The sequence below is a fragment of the Crocuta crocuta genome, unplaced genomic scaffold (genome assembly GCF_008692635.1).
Source record: "Crocuta crocuta isolate KB4526 unplaced genomic scaffold, BGI_CrCroc_1.0 scaffold431, whole genome shotgun sequence".
NCBI lineage: Eukaryota > Metazoa > Chordata > Mammalia > Carnivora > Hyaenidae > Crocuta > Crocuta crocuta.
In genome coordinates, this window is record NW_027528859.1 from 1653311 (window position 1) to 1675941 (window position 22631).

Below are 22631 nucleotides of genomic sequence, written 5' to 3' on the forward strand. Positions count from 1 at the left end.
AAAAAAAAAAAAAAAGGGATGGCCTCCTCTCTCCAGGCGTTGTCGAGGGACCTGGGGCTGATTGCCCCCGAAATACAGGGCCTGGAGTGACAGGCCTTGAGGGTGTGTCTGCTTCTTGCTGCTGTCCTGTTTTTTCATGACCCCTGTATTGGTACAGCCTCCTGTCAGATAGTTCTGACCCATACATGGGGCTATGCTGGACGGTCAGATTCCCACAGTGCAGCCTCCCATGATGCCATCCGATGACCCCAGACACAGCTGGCCTGATTCCCAATTCGCAGACAGGAAAACCGAGGCTCAGGACAGGTGTCTCGCTTGTCTTTTTCACTAAACTCTAGTGGTTCTAAGGCAGTTTGTGTGCAGACTGTTGAGAGATTCCTGGCACCCTTTCTGGGCCATGACTTCCCCCTTCCTGGTGGCCCCTGCCATCTCACACACATCCCCAGGCTGCCTGCAAGGGTCTGATCTCCTCCACAGTACGTGTTTCCCTTGTTCAGTGACCTTCACCAGCATTCCCCAAAGCGTGTTCCCTGAAACACTAGTTCCATAGGATGTTAATGGGTTTTTCATAAGGAAAAATAGAGTGTATATGTGGAAGTAGGGTGAGGCTCTCTGACCAGAAAGGTTTGGCAGGCACCAGCATAAAGCCCAGTTACCAGACTGTCTTGCGGTCGGACACCCCAGAACCTTCAGCACGCAGTGTGCGCTGGGCCTCTTCAGGGGGCCAGGTCGTACATAGCAGTTCCAGTATGTTTGATCGCAGTGCTTCATGGTGCTCTTGCAAGACAGACTCCTTGGACACTGTCCGGGAAACCCTGCTTTGACTGGGACAGCGGCAGCCATGAGGCCTCAGCCGCCGGGAGTAGGCAAGGGGGCACTCAGACTTCAGCTGGGTCAGGGGGCCTCGCTGCTCGTCCATGCCCTGCGGCTCTTGGCCGAGGCGCCCTGCTTGCCAGCAGGATGTCAGGGTGGGGGAGTCCCCTGACTTTTACGTGATTGGGACCTTGCTCAGGGGACTCTCCATCCAGCTCGAGTGCGGGGTCCTGCCTGGTGTGTACTGGGCATCCGTGCCACGCCCCCCACTTCCCAGGGCATCCTCCCACCTTCCTTCCTTTGGTGCCAGACCTTTCCACAGAAGCTGGCCAGTTTTGCAAGGGGAATGCTTACTTTTTCATACTTCGTTCCCCAAGCATTCACTGAGCATCCAGCCTGAGCCTGCCCCTGCTTGTGTTTTAGATCCAGAGATGAAAATACACCCATCTCTGCCTTCAAGGAACCCACGGGGTTTTAGAGGAGCCAAGCATGTAAATAAAACATTGCGGTGCTGTGGGAGGAGTCTTGTCATGACAGCGCGTGCTGGGTCCATGGCACAGAGAACGTCATCTGTGACGGCTGAGGTTTGGCCCCACAGGGGAGCTGGCAGGTGAGGAAGGGAAAGGGCACCCAGATTGAGGGACAGCCTGTGTGAACTGAGTCCGCGTATAACATTTGTGGGTTACATATTGCTGGAGACAAGTTAGGTACCTGTGTTTCTGATTTGGGTTGGGGTGTGTGTGTTTGGGTTTTTTTGTTTGGTTTTTGTTGTTTGTTGTTTGTTTTTTTTTGTTTTTTTGTTTTTTTGTTTTGACTTGGGTTCTTTTCTTCGGAATGCATGGAAGCAACCTGTCTTCCTGGAATGAGCACCAAATCTAGAGTCAGCCCTAGCACCGGGGTTTGGCTTAGCCACTTGCTGAGTAACGGGGGGCTTATTTCTTCTCCTTGAATCTCAATTTCCCTCTTGGTTAGAAGGGGCTAGTGCTCCCCATGGTGCTGAGAATCAGATGAAAGTGAGAAAGCCCTTTTCACACTGCATGGAGCTGTGCATATCTGAGAACTCTCCACTATAGCTGCTGCACATTGAAATCAGTCTCTCTCTCTCTCTCTCTCTCTCCCTCCCCCACCTCCCTCCCTTCTCCAACCCATACCGCTCACTCCATGGTTGGGGAGGGGGAGTAAGGCCAGAGGAAGGGGCCAGCGGCCAGAGGTAGCCCAGCTTAGATGGCGCTGCTGGCATCAGAGCCCAGGGACGCGGGGACTGACTGGATCCCCGCACTCCAGCTGTGCCGGACTCTGGGTGTTTGTGACTGGGATTCCCGGCAAGGTGGACAGAGAGAAGCAGGAAGGCGTTTGAGCCAGATTGCAGGAGCGGACCCAGGAGACAAAGAGGAAGCAGGAACCCCTTCCAGTTTCCTCTTTCCTTGGAGCTGCCCAAGGACACCGCCACACAGGCCAGGATCTGACGGCTGGGCGGCTGCTGACGTCCGCACTGACCTGCGCTGCCAAGAATGCCTCCCGAAGGCTCAGGACCCTTCCTGGGAAGATTCCGAAGCCCAGCCCGAGGGCGTTGTAAAGCATCATCTGTGCCCATCAGTCTTTGTCCATTTCAAGAAAGATAATCATGTCTTCTTAACTAATAGATCCTGTTCAGCATGTAAGGACACCTGATTTTTTTCCCTGATAAAGTCAATACTAAATTTGGAGGACAGGCCGGGGGATGAATCTCCTCCCTGGAAGATGGGGTAGGCGAGTCACCTCCTCTGGGTGGGTTCTCCTTCCCTATTCCTGCAGGGCCAGCCAGGCTCCCTGCTAGCCTCAGGGGGCCTCTGCTCCTCTGTCACATGAAGCCCAGGAGCGGATTCGATCCTGCCTTGAGTTTTAGCCCCTCATCTAAGAAGCCAGTCTCTGTAGATGGTGACTCACCAACGCTTGGGATGACAGGAGGGACAAACACAGAATCCCCCGTAGCGGGATGGAGCAGAAAGCCCCGGTCGTCTGTCTCTAGCCCCTTCTAGCGTGGAGACGACCCCGGGCTCCCTTCTCAGGGCCCTGCCCAGTGGGTCGGGCCGATCCCAAGTCCCCAGCTTCTGTCAGAGCCACCTCCCCAGGGCTGATGGACACAGGGCACGGCCATCCTCTTCAGAGGGGCCTTGTCCCCACCTCCGGGTGGCTGGGGTAGAGTTTAGCCTTACCCTGCGCCCTCAGCAAGCCCCGTGTCCTCTGATAAGACACCAGGTTGCGCTTTTGCCTCAGCCCTGCGGAGTGGGTTTCCACAAATGTTACTTTTCATTAGTTTATGGTTATTGCCATGCAGGAACGTGATCCTTTAAAGGAGTTTTGTTTGCCAAGTGTGTATTAAATAACCGTGAATTTGTCTTCTCACTTTGATTTTGCTCATCGAAGGCATAAATGCTGCTCAGATTTCTTCCAGTGATAACCATTAGAGCAGGCGCCTGCGGTGTGCCGGTGCGGCTGTAAGCTGTCCCGCCTCCTTCACAATTGCCCCATCAGGCAGCCTTCAAATTCCCTTTCTACCAATTCAGTGGCTGTGGCACGCAGATATTTTTTTCATCACAATAAGTGCACTCTTTAATCCCTATCGCCTGTTTCAACCATCCCCCCACCCACCTCCCATTGGTGACCCTCAGTTTGTTCTCCCTAGTTAAGTGTCAGTTTCTTGGTTTGTCTCTCTCTCTCTCTATCCCCTCTGTTCATATCTGCACACAGTTATCAACCTCACCAAGGTCCCCCAGTTAACCAGCGATGGTGGGCTTCAATGCAGATCTCACCTCTCCCTGTTAGAGGAGCCACATTTTCTCCATGCTGTCTTGCTGCCTTTCCACACAGAGAGAAACGTTCCATTGGTATAAGCCCAGCCAACAACAAAAATAAAACCTGTTAGTCTGTATGGCTTGTTCACAATTTTTTTTTTTTTGTGGGTTTGCTCATGAAATACTATAAATACCTTGGAGATTCTCTTTGTTTCTTCTAAGAATCCTTACAAGTCCGGGGACTGCCTCATCTCCACCTCCTTTGGTATGAGTATGTCATGTTGGCGTGCTGAGCCCTGTAGAGCATACAGGCAGTAGAAGGTGGTGTGGGTTCCAGTCCTGAAGTGGGTAGAGTGAGGCCGAGGTCTGTGAGGCCCCAGGGGATGGGGCAAAGATACTGCGGAGACCATGGGAGTAGAGCCAGCTATCCCTGAGGAGGAGCCTTCCAGGAACCAGAGCTGCCTGTGAGAGGGAGCTTCCCCTAAGGCTGGGCAAGCCCGTACCTGGGCAGCCAGAGGGGGGAATTCAGACTTTGGATGTGAATGGGACCCAGCAATTGGTTCCCCCATGACCCAAAGGTGGGGATGAGGGGAGACAAGCAGGTATATAAGGCAATGAGTTTACCTGACGGTAAATATATGCCTTTTGTAGGGTTGACCTTGATGCAAGTCCCTTCCACTTTGGGAGAAGGGGTGGTGGTGGTGGTAGTTTTAGTTTTACTGATGTGTGAATCCAAAAGTCTGAGAAAAACCATCTTAGGTCATTTTTGAGGTCCCTTTGTGCCCTGTGATTCTATGAAAGTCTATAAAAAGGGGGAGTGGGCCATCAATAAATTAAATCTAGAATTACCATGTAACATAGCAATTCCACTCCCAACTAGAGACCCCACAGAATTGAAAATGGGTATTAAAAAAAACTTGTATGCAAATATTCAGAGCACTCTTCCCATTAACCAAAAGGTGGAGACGATCCAGATGGCCATCAAGAGACGAAGGGATAAACAAGATGTGGTGTAGCCACACAATGGAGCATTATCCAGCCATAAAAAGGAAGGAAATACACCTGCTGTGACAGAGACGAACCTTGAAAGCGTTAGAGTAAGCCAAAGAAGCCGGACACAAGAGATGACGTGTTCTGATACCATTAAGACAGAGTGCCCAGAGTAGGCAAATACACAGAGCTGGCCAGAGTTTGGAGGGCTGAGGAAACACGGAGTAACTGCTCTATGGGTAGGGGCTTTACTTTTGGGGTGATGAAAAAGTTCTGGAAGTAAATGATATGGTTGTAGATTGTGGAAGGACTTAATGCCATTAAACTGCACTTTAAAGTGGTTCAAGTGGTTAAGTTTTGTACTATTATATCATCATTTTAATAAAAAAGAAGAGGGGAGCTCCGTTTCGTACCTATTTTATCATCATTTTAATAAAGAAAGAAGAGGGGAGCTCATCACCTGGCTGGTCTTCCTTTCTTCTGTCAGTGTGCTCATCTCCACCTTCTCACCGTGTGAAAGGTCCACAGCCACCCTGGGGTCTTCCTTCCCTGGCCCTCCGATGCACGCAGGTGCACACGGCTTTCTGTGCTCTTTATCAGAGAGTAGAGATGGGTGGAGGGTCTCGGGCCAGCATCTCCAGAAAACCCTCATGAATGAGGGGGGGGGCACCACTGTTCCTGGTCCTGGCTCTGGGGAGGCAAGCCCCTTCGGAAGGCGGGGACCTTCTCCCGGTGCCAGGTCACCTCATGTGCTCCAGGCCCCCTCTCTGGCTCTCGTTTCTTCTCCCCAAGGGCCTCGGAGCTTCTCCGCTTCACTTGCTCGCAGCTCTTTCAGTGGAATAATTGTCTCCACTTTGCTCACAATCAGAAACACTCCGTTTGAATCGCAGATGGGTGTTTTCAGAAGCCCTTCTGCGTTGGCATGGACACCCTGTGGATGAAGGACTTCTTCAGCTGTTGATGCCTCCGAGGGTCCTAGGCCCATGAGCTCCCACTTACCCCACCGCAGCGGCCACCGGCCCTGCGCCCTCCGCCCAGTCCCTCAGCCCCCTGCCCTGCTTCCAGGGGTCTTCCCCAAACAGCCCCTAGACCACTTGCCATAAGCTAATCTCCAAATGAAGCCTGAGAGCAGGGACTTTATAAAGGGGGGAGGCTGTGTGTGAGGGGAGAGGAGCCTCTGCCATGAAGAAGGATCTCTACGCAGTCTCTGCAGCTTCTGGAGGTTGGCTCCATCGATGAGGTAGGTGACCTCAGGGCAAACTGATCTTAGTAACTTCTCACAAGGGACAGTGGCGAAGAGCCTGAGTCAGAACCCTCTGAGAGAATGCTCCCCAGGGCATGTGAAGCCACAGGCTCACCAGAGGGCTGTGTGGGTGGTGGGAGTCTTCCCTGAGTAACCAAAGCTCTGTTTCCTCATTGTTGGGATGAGAGCAGGCATGCTCCCTCTGCAGACACCGAAGGACCACCGTCACAGGCACTGGGGAGGCACCGAGGGAGCCAGAGCAAAGTCCCCGCCTTGACGGACCTTGTGATCCACTAGGGGTGATAAGAATCCTGGCTCATAGGGTGATATTCCATGTCAAGTGCTCAGCATGGTGCCTGGCACAGGGCGAGTGCACATGGGGCAGCAGCCACTTGTAAGCGTTCATTTCTCTCCCTGTTCTTTGGGGGCCAGGGCCCAGGGAGCCCTGCAGCCACCACGGTGCAGGGAACACTGTGCTCTACTACATGAACGTCCCCTGGGCTGGTGGCTGTCAGAGGAGCTGGCTTATAGACCTGAGGTGTCCTATAACTAGGACCTGAGATGCACCCAACCAAATGAATTGCAGGAATGAACTGAAAACATTTGTTTATTGCGAAACAATGAACTTAGCGCACATAATTGAGTTCACAATCTGCAATTAAATAAGGAAGAAGACAGAACAAAGAATTAGACACAAAGCACACGGTGCAGCCTGTGTTCTTTAGACCTGTGTAATGGCTCTACTTTGATCCACGTTCTACCATGCACTCTTACCTGGATCCCTTAGCATTCCTAGGTCACCTTGACTTTTATTTAAAAAGTTTATTTTTATTTTTAAAGAAATGCACAAGTCATTATCAATGAGCAATATTCTGACGTACAAGATGTGACACACAGTTTTACATCCTCTATTGAGAGCCCTGAGATCAGGTATAGCTTTCCCAGAGCTCTGTGGGGGTCCCAGGATACAGAATCCCGGGGCTGGGGGGCCTAGGGAGCCCTTCTCTTGATGGAAATCTCCCCCCTGAGAAAACTCTCCAAATGGACTCCTGCTGACTCCCCAACTTTCCTGAAGTTTTGAGCTTATAACTCGTGGCCTGTGGCCATGGCTTTCTGGAAGTAACACTTGCATGGTGCTTTCTTAGAAGATACAGCCTTGCTACTCAAAGTGCGGTCCTTGGACCAGTAGGCTTGACACCCTTTGGATGCTGGTGAGAAATGCAGGTGTGTCCCACGTTACTGAGCCCAAACCTTCATCTTCACAAGGCCCCCAGGGGATGCATGCACATGCTGCGGTGTGAGACCACTCTCCAAGTCCCCTCCCGGGCATTAATCTCACGCACAACATCCGCATGGAGGCTGAGACTGTCATCTTCTACACAGAGAGGAAGCTGGCTCCAACAAGCAAAGTGATCCGCCCAAGGTCACACGGTTAGAGTGAAACCCAGGCTTCTCAGACCTACTGAATCCAGGAAGGGCTGATTGTGCTTTTACACACAGACTAATTGAATCCCCTCAGCCATCTGGAGGTACCACTATTACTACCCATTTCTCAGAGGAGGAAAACGAGGCACAGAGAAGTTAACTTGCCTAGAGATGCCACACCTTGATCTAGACCCAATATAGGTATAGAATTGACCCCTTAGAAGCCCTCAGCAAATAGATGCTCTGCAGGGCATTCCTATCCACCCAGGCGGAGCAGACCCCACATGACGTTCAAAGCTATAAAGCCTGGGTTCGAGTCCTGCTGACACGACTGGGGTCTGAGAAGACAGATGAGCTCATCTCTGAGGCCTTGGTTTTCCTGTCTGTAAAATGGAGAGAAAAGCAAGTGCTGTCTGGCAAGGCTGTGGTGAGGAGTAAATGAGACCATAAATACGGGAGTGTGTTGTAAACTGTAAAGTGTTGTGCACATGCTGCTCACTGGCTTTATTCTCCAGGGACCCTGGCACAATGGTGGAAGAGGAAGAAGCTTGGAGAATGGGGAAGTTGCAGTAGGCGGAACTTCGGGGTTGTCATGGGAACCAAAGCTCCGAGGCTGATCAAGGCAGGAAATACCATCTGGTTTTAAACACCAAAAAGCCTCGACTCACACTGGACTTATTTCTGTAAACAGCAGAATTAACATCATCCTCTAGCAGTAATGTCAGCCCGGAGCAACCTAGATAACGTCTTTCTGCTGATCTCCCTGGTCAGATCCAGACAAAGCACCTAAGGAACTCCTTATCCATTAGCTGTCACTACCAAAAACAGAAAGGTGGCAAGTCACTTAGTAAACCTGAACTTAAATGGAAAGAAAAGTTGCTGGGAGATGCATTCCCAACCCTCCTAGGCTTTGCAAGTGCAGAGGGAAGGCTGAAGGTGCAAGTGCAGAGGGAAGGCTGAAGGTGACAGCAGCGGTGGGGGGAGGAGGGGCTGGAACCCCAGGCAGAGCTGACCCTGGAATGGTGCTTAGAGAGTATCTCATCTTCCCTCCAAATTCTGAGCGAGGAAACAGGTCCAGAATGGGATGGTGCCTGCCCAAGGTCACACAGCAAATCAGGGACAAAACTGAAACTTGCATCTTAAGTGTCTGAATGGTAAAGTCACTGTTTTCGTTCTTTGACGATCGCTACTTCCTTTGGTATTTGCTCCAGCGCTGTCATGCTGCTCCCCGGGAAACACAAGACTGGGGACTTCTCCGGTTCCCCGTGGGCTCTGCGAGATGAGAAGCAGAACGTTTCTTGAGTCCTGCACCTCCCAGGGATTCGACTCAGGAAGCCATCATTTCTTTGTTGTTTTCTTGGGAGCAACAAGATTTCTGTAAACCCCATGAGCCCAAATGAATTGGGATGAAATTTTCAAAGCAAGAGGGTGATGCCTTTGAGGTTTCAAAGTCTAGAGGACTATCTGGCTTTCATTGCCGGCTCCAAATTCAGCAGAGGTCTTCTGGGGACGAAGGCTTTTCTCGTGACTGGGGGGGAGGGGGGTGGGGGAAGTGCGCCGGGAATCATCTGAGCTTAGAGCTCTGCTGCCGTGTAGACGGGCTTACCTTCTCGGAGGAGCCTGTTTTCCCAGGTGCACCGTGAGGAGGGTCCCACGTGACCGCTTCTGAGGTCCCTTCTGGCTCTGACATTCTGTGACTAGCTAATCACTTTTTAAGAAAGGAAAGAAGACACCTTGCTCCTAGAGCCAGCCTGGTACACGGTTCAGCAGCTGCCATGGACCCAAGGAGAGAAGCATCGGCATTGGCCCTTCAGCTGCTTGCTGGCTGGGTCCCGGGTTTTTCCTGTGAATGGGGCTCAGCTAGAAAGAGTCTCTATCCAGCCTCAAGGAGAGGGGACATCTGAGACCACTGTCCCCAGTCATAGCTCCAGGACCCCCAGCCTAAGCTGGCAGGTGACACCCAGGGGCAGCAGTGACACCGAGCATGCCTATGGCTGTGTTTACCCCAAGTCACCCCGCCCCAATTTCAGAACCTTCCCAGGTCCTGTCCTCAAGCGCCTCTGTCCTATGTTGGCGCCCCCAGGTTACAGGTAGCGTCTTCTCCCGGCAGTGGGGCAGGGGCTGGGGACCTGGGACATCTTGTGGCTCCACAAGCCTAAGGGGAAGCCTCACTCCCAGGGATGGCCCTGGTTTTTCAGGATCCCGTTATTTAATGACAAGCCGCATCCCTTGGGGCCGTCACTCACCTTCTGCCCCTTGGGGTAGCCCCAGTCTTCCCACCCCTTCCCCTTCTCGGAGCCATAGGAAGCACCTCAGTGCCATCTCGAGGGAGCCCCCAAGCCTCAGCATCTGGGTTTGGGGAGCCCCGGGTCTGCCAGGGCTACAAGGGTGCCTGAGCGGGGTGAGGAGGGACGCTCTGGGCGGCACTGTCTGCAGTTGGAGGCCCAGGGCAGGGAAAGTGGGGCTGTGGCTCATTCATATTTCCAGGGAGCTACTCTGTGGCCTGAAAGAACTTGAGAGCTGCCTGAGGGAAGAGCCAAAGCCCCCACCCCAAATAACTCCATGCTTCTGCTGTTTCGAAAGCTCTTCGCCACTTCCCAGCCGTGATCTGAAATGGGCCCCGTGTGTGGAGAGCAGGGAGAAGAAGGAAGGGAGAGGAAGAGGCAGGCCCCCCAAACAGGTAGGAGGCAGGTTTGATAAGCAACAGAACTTACGTAAGAGGCTTATCTTGGACGCCCCGCAAGACAAGTGGATCTCCGCGACCGCCCACCACCCCTTAAAAGTTTATACGGAGGCTTTAACTGGGTTAAGTCATATATACATCCAGATGGCCTTAACACCACCTCTATCCCAAGGCTATGTGCTTGGAGCAGGCTCTGGGAGTGGGGAAGGCAAGTGACACCACAGTGCAAGGATAGGGGAGGGGCAAGGAGCCTCTCGAGCTGGGGTCCAGGGGTCAACCAGCGGTCACGTCCCCTCGGTGACCTCCTACGACAGTTTCTAGTCCAACTAGGGGCAAGGGCATAGCAATCCTACCTACATGTTTAAGCCTGGGAACAGATTTAACCTCTCTGCACCTCTGAATCTCTCAGCCTTGCCACCTGTAAGATGTGGATACTAAATTTCTCTCCCTGTGATGGCTGGGAAAATTAAATGAGAAAAAGAAACCTTAGTGCTTAGTACACAGTAGGTGCTTTAAAAATCTATAACAATTGCAGGGGCGCCTGGGTGGCTCAATTGATTAAGGATCTGACTCTTGATTTCAGCTAAGGTCATGATTTCATGATTTGTGAGTTCGAGCCCCACATTGGGCTTTGTACACTGGCAGTGCAGAGCTTGCTTGGGATTCTCTCTCTCTCTCTCTCTCTGCCCCTCCTATGTACTATCTCTCTCAAAATAAATAAACAAATAAAAACTTCTATCACTAAAAAACAAAAATCTATAAAAATTGCAAACACTTCATTTCCACTCTCTAAAGCTTCTTTGGAAAGAATCCATGGTAAATCCCATTTTCCAGGTTGGGGAAAACTGGGCCCGAAGGAGCGGGGTGACTTGCGGGGAACCCCAGATCAGCCACATGTTGGAGCGGGGTCTGTCCGACATGTACCCAAGTTCCTTCTGTCTCCTCGCAACCAGGAAGTGTCCAGCTTTCTGAATGCTTTAAAATGAGGGGCATGAAAATGAACTTGAGATGCTTATATTTCCTCGAGACACAGCACCTGAGAAAAGTGAGAACTGAGAAATGCCAACTCTCAATTTTCTATTTACTTCCTTTCCTTACAGTTTCCTGATAGGGGCCTGGTTTGGAAACCAATTTTGTTACATGCGTCTTTCCTTCATATTCCGCCTTGCTGTTTGCAATTGTGGTGTTGTTTGTGAAGACAATGTCTAGTATGTTCTCTGGGAAGTTGACACCCAGAAAACAAAGGTTTCTTTAGCGATGAAATACACAGCCTGGGAACAGAGCAGAGAACATCTCCCTGAGACAATAGCTCGAAACTGGGCCACCGAGGGAACCTGGAGGAAACACCAAGTTTCTTCCCCTATCTCAGCAGTCGCACACTTAGCTAATTACAGCACAGCCGGGAGCCACGACCCACCCAAGGTGATAGCTGGCAACCTGTAGGTTTAACTTCGGCAGAATTAAAGATTTCTTTTTATTAAAAAAATTTTTAATGTTTATTTTTGAGAAAGAGAGAGGCACAGGGTGTGACTGGGGGACGGGGGTGCAGAGAGAGAAGGAGACACAGAATCTGAAACAGGCTCCAGGCTCTGAGCTGTCAGCACAGAGCCCAACGTGGGGCTCAGACTCATGAACCATGAGATCATGACCTGAACTGAAGTCAGACGCTTAACCCAGGTGCCCCCACTAAAGATTTCTTTAAAAAATGTTTTTAAGTTTATTTATTTATTTTTGAGAGAGAAACAGAAAGAGTGAGCAGGAGAAGGACAGAGAGAGAGGGAGAGAGAGAATCCCAAGCAGGCTCCACACCATCAGCACGGAGCCCGATGTGGGGCTGGAACTCACAAACCGTGAGATCATGACCTGAGCCGAAAGCAAGAGTCAGATGCTCAGCCGACTGAGCCACACAGGCGCCCCTACAGATTTCTTTATAAATGAAGGTCACCAAGCTGACAGAGGGGGAAGACATATTTTCAAAGCCTAAATCTGACGAGGGGCTCATAAGGGGTTATGAGCTAGATTTATCCAAGAACTATTTGCAAACTGGGAAGAGGCCATTTCACAGAAGCAGAATCTTGTAGAAGTCTATGCAGAGATGCTCAGCCTCACCGGTCATTGAGAAAAACCCAGACTATGACAGCACGATTCGATTTCATACCTGTCAATTTAAAAAATGAGAAGGGTGGAGAATGCAGAGTGTCGTTAAGGATGTGGGCCGCGTTAAGCTGGCACAGTCATCTGGAGAGCAGTCTGGCAGATTTTCATGACATTGGGTATGTGCCCACTGAGAAGCTGGCCCCAGGCTGGGTGCCCTGAGATCCATGTTCCTTGTCCTGTCCTGCTCTGTACTGTGAGGCTCTGGTCCCCGCAGGGGGTGTTTTCCAGGTTCCTTGTCAGCTGACTTCCACTGAGAGGCACTGACGGGAGGTTGGAGGGCGGAAGGGAGAAGCCAGGGCATCTCTCGTCTTCTTCTCAGCCTCAGGTGGTGTCTCCAAGCAGCAGCTGCGCCTCCTTCCAAGGGGCCAGGACTGGTGAGTTATGACTCCAGCTTTCCCAGATAACCTCTCCCCTGGCTGGTCCTCCAGCAGCACTTTCCCACTGTTGCTAATTTCTGGCTGCTTCACTGTCCCCATGTAGCTTCTCAGCCTCTCCGTTCTGCAAGTAACCGATTCCCTGCCTGCACGTCCCTGAGTTTTAAATACTACTCAAGCTGCTTCTGTTTCCTGGTGAGACCGATTCACATCCCAGGATCCGCGCAGTTCTCAATCCTAGGTCCGCACTTCAGAGCCACGCCCCTGCAGGTGCACACGGAGAGATGTCTAAGAATGTCTACAGTGTTTGTGAAAACGGACAGGAGGAGGGGGCGTGGCCACCCACTGCCAGAGGAACGGATATTGTACAAGGGTAGGTAATGCACGATGTGTAAGCACATTGGAGGGGTGACCATGTTGGGGGTTGGGGGAGGAATGGGGACCCGAATGAAGCGGAAGACAAAGCAGAAGGGTGTTGCATCGAAAGAATGATGAATGCGTCTTGAGTCCAGGAGGTAGTTTACTCAACCTCTGCAAATGAGGTTTAAAATGGACATTATGCCCTGAAAAGATGAGCGGGAAAAGAATATGATTGTCCAGGCAGAGAGCATAATGTGTGAAAAGGAGCAGAGGCTTAAAAACGGCCTGTCCAGGGAACAGCCGGACATGATGCCGGTACCGTGCCCACTGGAATCACAGAATGTCAGCTACACTCAAAAGATCGTAAAGATCTGCTCAACCTCTCATGGTATAGATGGGGAAGGTGAGGTCCGGAGAGGGTCAGGGATGCCCCACGGTCTTGCTGTGACAAAAGTCATCCAGAGTGAACTTCTACTGAGTTCTACTAAGTTTTCACCCTGTGCCACGCACTGGGCTGGCCCTGGGGACACAGCCTCTGCCCTCAAGGGGTGCACTCACAGGAGCAGGATAGGCAGAGGGTCAAACAGGCCTGATGCGTGGCATAGTGGAAGGGAGCACCAGTGGGACAGGTGGCCCCTGTGGATCCGGGCTGGGTCTGTGACTTGCCATCCCATGAAATGTGATGGAGGTGACGTGGTCCCTGGTCTGGGCCGAAACCCTAAGAAAGCCTGGGGTTTCTGCGATTTCCCCTCAAAGTCCCGAGCTGACACATAAAATCTGGCTACCCTGCTGGAGAAGCCTCATGGAGAGACGGTGTGTGAGGCCATGTGGAAAGGGAGGGTGTCCAAGGCCAACCGGAAAGCCAGAGAATCCCAAATGTGCCAGCGTCCCCAGCTGAGCCCAGCCCAGGCCAACCTGCCAACTGAATGTGCCCGCGAGCCATCACCCGCGAGACCAGCAGAACTGCCCAGCTGAGCCCAGCTCACAGGATAGTCCTAAGCAAAACGGCTGCTATTTTAAGCCGCAGGATCTTGGAGTGGTTTGCGGTGGCAGCGATGGATTCCCAGAACATGCAGTGTCGATCGGATAGTGAGGGGGGAAATGAGAACAGGGAACACGGCGGGTCAGAAGGGTGACAATGAATCTGAATCGGAGGATTCTGAGAGCCGGAAAAAGTGGAGAGGAGTCCTGGGCGTCCCCAGTGCGTTTCAACAGATGTGTGCCAGGCATCTACTACCTGCCAGGGCCCCCGGGCTGGGCTGAAGAGGAGGCAGAGGAAGATGGCTGCGGCCTGGTGGGAGAGGGGTCCTGAGTGCTGGCAGTGATGGTGCGAGCAGGCTGGCCAAGCTCGGTGAGAGACAAGGGCTGAGTGTTCAGAAGACAGAGGGGTCGTCTCCTCGGAGGGATAACCAGAGAAGACTTCACGGAGGAGGTGGAATTTAACCGGGTGTGGTTTAGACTTAGAGGGAAAAGCTGTCCGGGTGGAGGTTTCGCGTGCACAGCGGCACAGACCTGGGATGCTCGGCCTGTCAGGGGACCGGAAGTGGCCAGTACAGAAGCCGATCAGATCGCCAGGCTGAGGGACACTGGTCCTGCTCTCTGTCGTGGCTGAACACCCCAAACACCTGTAGGCAGAGCCGCTGAAGCAGTAGCAAGCCCTAGCAACACCCTGGTTACCTGAGGTAGGGAGGAAGTGCACCCCAGATGCATGCTACTTCTCCTGAAGTAAGCTCAATGTTATCGTTGTGGATTGGGAGACAAATAAATGCCTAAGAATAGGCACAGAACATTAATTTTTTATTGATCATAGTATCATTTTCATGAACATTAAATATGTAGGCTTTGGCAAGAAATAATTTTCACAAGAAGAGAGAAAAGAGATATTTGGAAGGGTGTGGCATATCTCCTTTCACATCCCTTTGATCTTCCTACCAGTCATTTCGGGAGAGTGGGCCCGGTGGGGTATGATAGTGAGGGTAAGGGAGCATCAGGTAGTAGGGTAGAGGGCCCTGGAGGTTTTCAGCCCTGGGTTAGAGTCCCAGCTCCGCCCTTTCCTAGTTATAAAGTGCCAAGCAGAGTGAGGCCCATGGTAAAAGCCCAGCACACACTTGGAGTTGTTAAAATTACCCATGATCATCATTCTCGCTATTTTAAAAAAAGGAAGCCGAGGCCAAGGAGCTTCCCCAGTGCCAGCATACTGGGAACAAAATGCAGTTTCCATGTCTCCTTCTTGGGTTCCCTCTGTCTCTCCTTCCTGCACCCCCACCTCCCTTCCTTGCTCTTAGGGCCCACGTTGTTACGCGACAGGGATGCTGAAGTGAGAAAGATTGAACTCCAGGTCCCGTGACCCTTCTGGGGTGTTTCTTGAGGACCTCCAAAGTGACAGTAAATCAAACTGACTCTCTTGGAGACTCATAGCAGCATAGGATAATGTGGACAGAAGAACATGCAAGCCACAGGGGAGCTTGCTAACAGAAACGAACAGTGAGGCATCAGGTACCCGCTTTTAGCAAAGCGAACAGAAACGATAGGAGAAGCTAGAAAATCAACACTTCACTTAACCTTGAAACTGCGGTATGATAGAAAAGACCGGTTGGCCTCTTAAGTCCAGAATGATAGCCCAAAGTTTGTCCCTTCTCCTGTGTTCTCTTGACATTCAGCCTAAGGCTCCATTTTATCTTCTGTAAAATGGGCATAAGAATGCCTTACAGAATTATTAATGACATCATTTAATGAGATAATATATAGAAAAGACATTGTGCCCTTGATTGTGTTGAATAGATATTATGGGGGTACAGTCTCTGAGGCTGCGTGTCTGTGCCTTCCTCTGCCAAGGGGATCTCTAGATTCTCCTCCAGATTCTCCGAAGGGTCCCTAACTCCTCCCCTGTTTATTTTTCAGAGACCAAAAGGTTATATTATTTTTCTATTATAAGATTAAATCTAATATTGAAAAAAAATCAAAGCATAAATAAAAAGAAAATTGAAGAGAAAAAGCAACAGTAAACAGTAGAAACCAAATGTAGTGGGGTTTTTCTTCAGTCTTTTTGTTGTTTTGTTGTTGTTGGGAATTTTTGTAAATGAACTGAATCATCCTTTAGCTGAATGTCTCGAAATGAAAATATAAGAGGGAGAAAAATAGAACCAAAAGCAATAATAAAACAGGGAGCAAAGTGATACAGGAAGCTGTTTTTTTTCTTTAATAAAAGAAATATATGCTCGTAGTAAAATAAAAAATCAAACAGTACAGAAGGATAGAGGGTGAAAAATACATCTCTTTTTACCCTTCCATTACTTCTCTCTCTTGGTCCTATTAGCCAGAGGTCACTGCTCTTGACAGCAAGAAACTTTTTATTTGTTGTTTTCACATTGCAAGTGATTGTATCCATCTTTTAAAGGAGAAGATGGAATTTAGAAAATTCCCAGAGGCATCTAATTTGCTAAGAGATAATGAACATTGTATAAAAGAATTAAGTGCTTTCCAAGATCCTGACAAAATAAAGATATCAATCAAAAAAACTCCCCAAAGGAAGTCCAGATGGCCATGCTATTGAACTTTATCATGCTCATCGGCCTGGCAGTCTCTATGCCCTGGAAATACCCAAGAAAACCATGCAATAGAAAGCAACACCTGATATGTATAGTGAGTTCTTTATCAAACTGACCTTAACTGGAGCAAATCCTATAAAGTTGTTAGCTTGTTTAGGATCCCTGATGAACATAGGAGCAGAGTTCCTTCCAAATCAGTCTTTTATTTATTTATTTTTAATGTTTATTTATTTTTGAGAGAGTGTGAGCAAGGGAGGGACGGGGGGTTGGGGGGGCAGAGGATCCGAAGCAGGCTTTTTGCTGACAGCACAGAGCCCGATGTGGGGCTTGAACTCATGAACTGTGAGATCATGACCTGGGCCAAAGTCAGATGCTTAACCGACTGAGCCATCCGGGTGCTGCCAAACCAGTCTTTGAAACATAGACACAGATCCATCTGAAGTCAGAAGAATCAGACTTGTGCAAGATGGTGCAACCTCAGGAAGATACAGTACCATTCATCACATCAAGTCGATCATCCCAAAGCGTCTGACAACGGATGCTGTTTTTCCAAATTTTAGAAGTACATGGAAAACACTAGAACATGCTGGAGTTGACTAAAATCACCTATGGAATTTGAACAGTTGGAATATTAAGAAAAGGGCAAAGAGTAACCGAAATACCACTAAAGTCGGATGCCAGCCCACCTGTGCCCTTTGCTATTTAATATACTAGAGAGCTGGGTTGGGGGACAGGGCAGAGGGAGTAAGTGATTTCATTAGGAAAAGGCAAATGAAAAGTCTCACTGTTGTTATTTAAAGCTTGGAGCAAGATTGGCAAGATAGGATGTACAGCTTCCTGTCTCAGCGTGCTCCTGAAAACCAGGCCGTAAATAAGATCCTTGAAGAGCAAATCATATTTTCCCGATAGGAAGGTTGTTACAATTGAAGCTGGCTTTGCTGATCAAGGATTTGGCATTAAATTAATCGTATGTAGCTTTCCCCCCTCCCAAGCTGTTCCAGTGCCAGCGAAGTGAGATTCCCCCGCTGTCACCTGGCCCTCAGTACCCTGCCGTTTGTGACAAACCTCATGAAGAGCCTCACTGAGAGGACTTCCCCACACTACCTCCTCTCCCCATTGTAGAAATGCATGTAGAAGGTGTTCGGGCAATAATGAATAATGCACACCTATTCATTTAACAAACCCATGTTGTGTGCATTTGTGTGCCTGCGGTCTCACATGTGGGAAAGAACACAGATGTAGACTAACTACAACGCAGTGTGGTGTCAGAGACTCTTTCTAGAATGTGCTGAGATGAAAAATGAAAAACTGTATTTCATCCAATCTAAGACACCATTATTTTATGTATCACTGAGAAAAAAATACTGCCAATTATAAGATACCATCAGTGGGGAGGTGCATCCTGATGCTAGAGACGAATACAAATGTGTGTCTCAGAATGGGTGAGATGCGGTAATGAACTTTTAAAGAAGTGATAGGTGATACCTCTCAGCATGAGCCAAGCCCCACCACGGGAGCTGGGAGAAGGTAGCAATTACTTCTGCTGGGTGACTAGAGGAGGCATCCCAGGGATGTGACATTTGATCTGGGTCATGAACGATTTCACTCATGGGAGGAAGAGTGGCAAGAACATTCAAGTTGAAGGAATAGCACAAGCAAAGTTGTGGAGGCAGAAAAAGGGCAGGCTTGGTTATGGACCTGCCAATACATTCTGAGTAGTTAGAATATAGAAGATGTGGGAGGTAGAGCTGGTTGCTGAAGCTGTGGCCGCTGAAGCCAGATTGTCAGCAGCCTGTAGCCCCAGTCTTGGGCGTTAGTGCCCCTTAGGTGACAGGGAGCCATAGAATGTTTTGTGCTGGGAAGGCATGCTTGGAGCCAAGCTGCGGAGAGGGGGTAAATGAAGGGTAGATTGAAGGGTGAGACCAGAGGTGGGAATACAGGTGAGACTTGCAGCTGGCCCAGCTGGGGGCACGTGGAGAGAAAATCAAGGGGCTGCACATGGATTCACAAGATCAAGTCAGATTGTCAAGGGCGAAGGCAACCACAAGGCTATGAGACTAAAAGAGCCACAATGACACACAACAATATGGATGAAGCTCACAAACACAATGTTGAGTGAGAGAAGCCAGACACAAAAGAGGACACGGGGTGAGTCCATTGATACCAAGACCGAGGAAAGGCCAAAACCAGTCTACAGTGTTAGCGGTCAGGATGCTGGTTACCCTGAGGGAGGACAGTGACTGGCAGAGCCCCAGCCGGGGCATTTGGGTGCTGCTCATGTTCAGGTTCTTGGTGCTGTTTACATCGGTGTGATCACTTTATGAAAACTGACTGACTTATGCATTAAGATTTGTGTACTTTCTGTCTGTATGTTGTGGTTTGATGCAATGAACCCCCTCTCCCCACCCCAAGTTAGGGACACAGAGAGAAACTGGAAGTGAGGGTCTAGAACGGAGGAAGCTGTGGGAACACGCCGGCACTCAATGCCAGAATGCGTCACAGCCCACTCAAGAGGTTTGCACCGTGTACTTGGAGTGAGTGTGGGCAGATGGGGAGAAGAATGAAGAACTTTCTCACCTCCAGACCTATGACAGAGGCACACCAGATGTTTTGGTGGAGAATGACCAGCTAACAGAAATAGTGGGGGGAGCATAATTATGAGGGAAAGGAGAGATGAGGAGAATCCCAGAGCGCATCTAGTGCCTTCAACGAGCCCATGTCTCCAGGCCCATGTACCTGTGAGGGCAGGGCAGGGCACTGTGGATGGGATCCAGCCAGAGCACCTAAGGATATTTTGGGAGATGAGTGAAAAGAAGGGCAGGGAGTGGGGGACACAACAGAGTCTGGGAGTCCTGAGAGGCTAAAAGGGTGAGGTCAGCAATATGGGATTTGGGTGTGGACCCTCAGGGGCTTTCTAGAAGTCCCGGTTGTACACATGCTGGGTGGTCACACAGAGAGAGGTGGTCCCTAGGCATGGATGTGGGTTCACCACCAACCATGGATATGGGTTCAGCCACACTCCCTGTGCTTGTGGTTACTAATCTGGATGCCCTCAATAGGCTGGAACACGGGGACATAATCATGGGTGAAATGTTTCCGCCCCATTCACAGACCCCCGAGTTAAACTGCTGGTCAGTAGGCTCAGAGAGATCTGGCCTGTTGTTCATTTGAAACAGCACTACAGGTCCACAGAAAGCAAACCTGGCCTCTCAGAGGACCACAGTGTGATGTGGCTACCGGCAAAATGCAGGTGACCCCAGATTGCAAGGACAGCGGCCCAGAGGCCTGAACACAGAGGGATGGCCCTGCTATTCTATGTGCTTCTTGGTCCACATGGAAGGCTTGTGATCGGTTCTGGACATCACCCTTGAAAAAAGCCAGGAGCAGATGAGTGGCCAGGGAGAGTTGAGGAATCTGGGGACATTCCTCCTGAGGAAGAGGGGACTTGGTTGGCGGTGGTATGCAGCGTTGCCTATGAACTGTCTTTGGTGAAGGATGCCACGGGTGAGGGAGACACGGACTCCAGTAGTGAGTCCCACCGGGATCCAGAGTGAGTGCTACTGGAAGGCTGACTTTGGTGGAGCCTAAGAAACAATGCACAAAACTGCCAGTGACCAAATAATGGAGTGGGAGCCTCAGGAGGCACTGATCTTGCCATTTCTGGTGGTATTATTACTATTACAGTTATTAGTCGCATGCCTAGTAAGAGCTTAGTGCTATGTTAAGTACCTTAAATGCACGTATGCATTACCCTACTTACTAAGGGAATTAGTGATATGAAAAGTGCTTAGAACAGTGCCTGGCACACGTGAGCACCTGAAATATATTCGCCATTGTAATTATTTAATCTTCGCAATAAACTTGCTGTGAAAGAGGAATTGTTTATCTTCACTTTACAGATGAGGAAACGGAGAGTGAGTGACTCACCCACGGTTGCACCGCTAATGACTGGTAAACCAGACTTTGAGCCCAGGACTGTCTGCTTCCTACAGTTTGGTGAATGGTTAGACCAGAGACTTACCCATCTGTCCAAAGCTCTGTTCCTAAACTGGGCCTCTTGTTCACTGATAGCCCGCTTTGTAAAGGATCTTATTGTTTGTGAAACCTGTAAATGAGGGGGGGGAGGGGCTTTTGGCCTCCTTGCCAGTCTGTGTCCTTCTGGAGATTTCTCAGTTATGAGCCAAATTTCCTGCTTATGTCTGCTTGGAGCTTGCCCAGCCGGTATGGAGCAAGGTGACTCCCCCATCCTTCCACTTTCGTCACACTGACAAAGAACATGGGCAGAAGGAGTGGCTCCAGGCTCTACTGGTCTACCCCCGGCTCGGCATTACCTCCTGAAGGGTTTCGTCAGAGACTCCCCAGCCAGATGCTCTCCTCTGATAACTCAGGAGGAAGGCCAGCTTCATCTCCGTTTTGGTGGCGAAAGTCATTTTAAACTTTTCTGGTGTTGACCCTCAGGAACATTCTCTACTTCTTTAAGACTATTAATTCCTCAGTCATAGAAGGGTATGACTTCAAGGAGAGGCATGTGGAGTAGAGAAATGTGCAGGAGTTTGGGGTCAGACAGCCCGGGTTTGGGCTCTGTCATTGTCTCTGCCAAGTATCATTAGGCATGTTATTTAATCCATCTGGACTTCAGTCTTGTAATTTGCAAAACTGGGATCCTAACACCTATTTTTCAGACAGTTGTGAGGATTAAGATGGTGCATACCAAGGTGTCTGGCACAGAGTAGGTAGGTGTTTAATAAGCGGTAGCTATTATTATTACTCGAACTGTGTCACCAGACCACATTTGATGGTTTGAAACCCAGTTTTATGGTTTAAAAAAACATGTCTTGTGAAAAGGGAAAAGCAACTTAGATTCATTCAGCTAATCTTTTTTGGAGCCATCATTCATAACTTATCCATTAAAAAAAGGAATGAAAACAAACAAGGTATTTAAACAAAAAAAACCCAGATGAGCTACTTGATTGAAAGAAACATTTCAATGTAAACACAAATAAGAAATATGTGGGGAAAGAAATACATGGAAGATGTTTGTAAGATGACTTATGGTTTGTTTGTTTTGTTTTTTTTTTCTGTTTTTGTTTTAAGAAAAAAGTGAAAGAAGAACTCTGTGTTGTTGGAGCCAGAGCAGAGGCAGGCATGGATGACAGGTCAGTGCTGGAAACTGGAGCCAGTTCCTGGGAGGAGACAGCTGCCACATGGCAGATCCCAGCCGCTGGCACCAGCGTGGCAAGGGGTGTCCAGCCCTGCCTGGAAAAAGGACGGACAGCAGAGGGAAGCCTCCCTGTCAGGATCCTGCTCAAAGGCAGCCAGATGGACCATGGAGCCTCCAACCTCCTCTGAAAGGGAACGGGCATCATCTTTCAGAGCAGCCCCAACCTCTGAGCCAGGGTTTGGACACTGGCTTCTGGTTCTTATGTGGAGGGAGAGGGCTTGGGAGAAAGGATTGCTAAGACGAGAATTTAAGCCATATAGAACAGGGCTGACGCTTTCTTAAGTCTCTGCTAAGTCCCTCGTAAGGTAGATGAGCCTGTACATCAGTGTTTACCACAGTCCTAGGACTTGGCATCTGCTGATGCATATTATTCCCATTAATCATGAGAAGAGCAAGGGGCACGTGGGTGGCTCAGTTGGTTAAGTGTCTGACATTGGCTCAGGTCATGATCTGGCAGTTTGTGGGTTTGAACGCCGAGTCGGCTCTGTGCTGATAGCTCAGAGCCTGCTTCAGATTCTGTGTCTCCCCTCTCTCTGTCCCTCCCCCGCTCATGCTCTGTCTCTCTGTGTCTCTCAAAAATAAATAAGCGTTAAAAAATTTTTGAGAATATAATAAGAACAATTATTAACCTAGCGGCTTCTCATCGTCTCTTCTGTTTGTACCCTGGTTCCTGCCACCGTGTGCAGCCTCCTAGCTGATCTCCTTGCTTCTACCTTTTCCACCTTCCCTCCCTTATCAAGGATTCTTCACTTGGCAGCCAGATTGATCCTGTTCAAACACATCAGATCATGTCACTGTTCCACTCAGTACCCTCCAGTGGCTCCCCAGTTCATCAGGTGGAATCGGTCTTACCTGGTCCCGCCTGCCTTTGACCTTGAGTGCTACCAGTTTTCCTGTTGCTCACTCTGCTCCAGCCACACCGGCTTCCTGACTGTTCCTTGAACATGCCGGGCACACTCCCGTCTCGGAGCCTCTGCCCTTGCTGTTCCTCCACCTGGAACACTATTTGCATGTCTTGCTTACTTACCTCTTTGAGGTCTTTG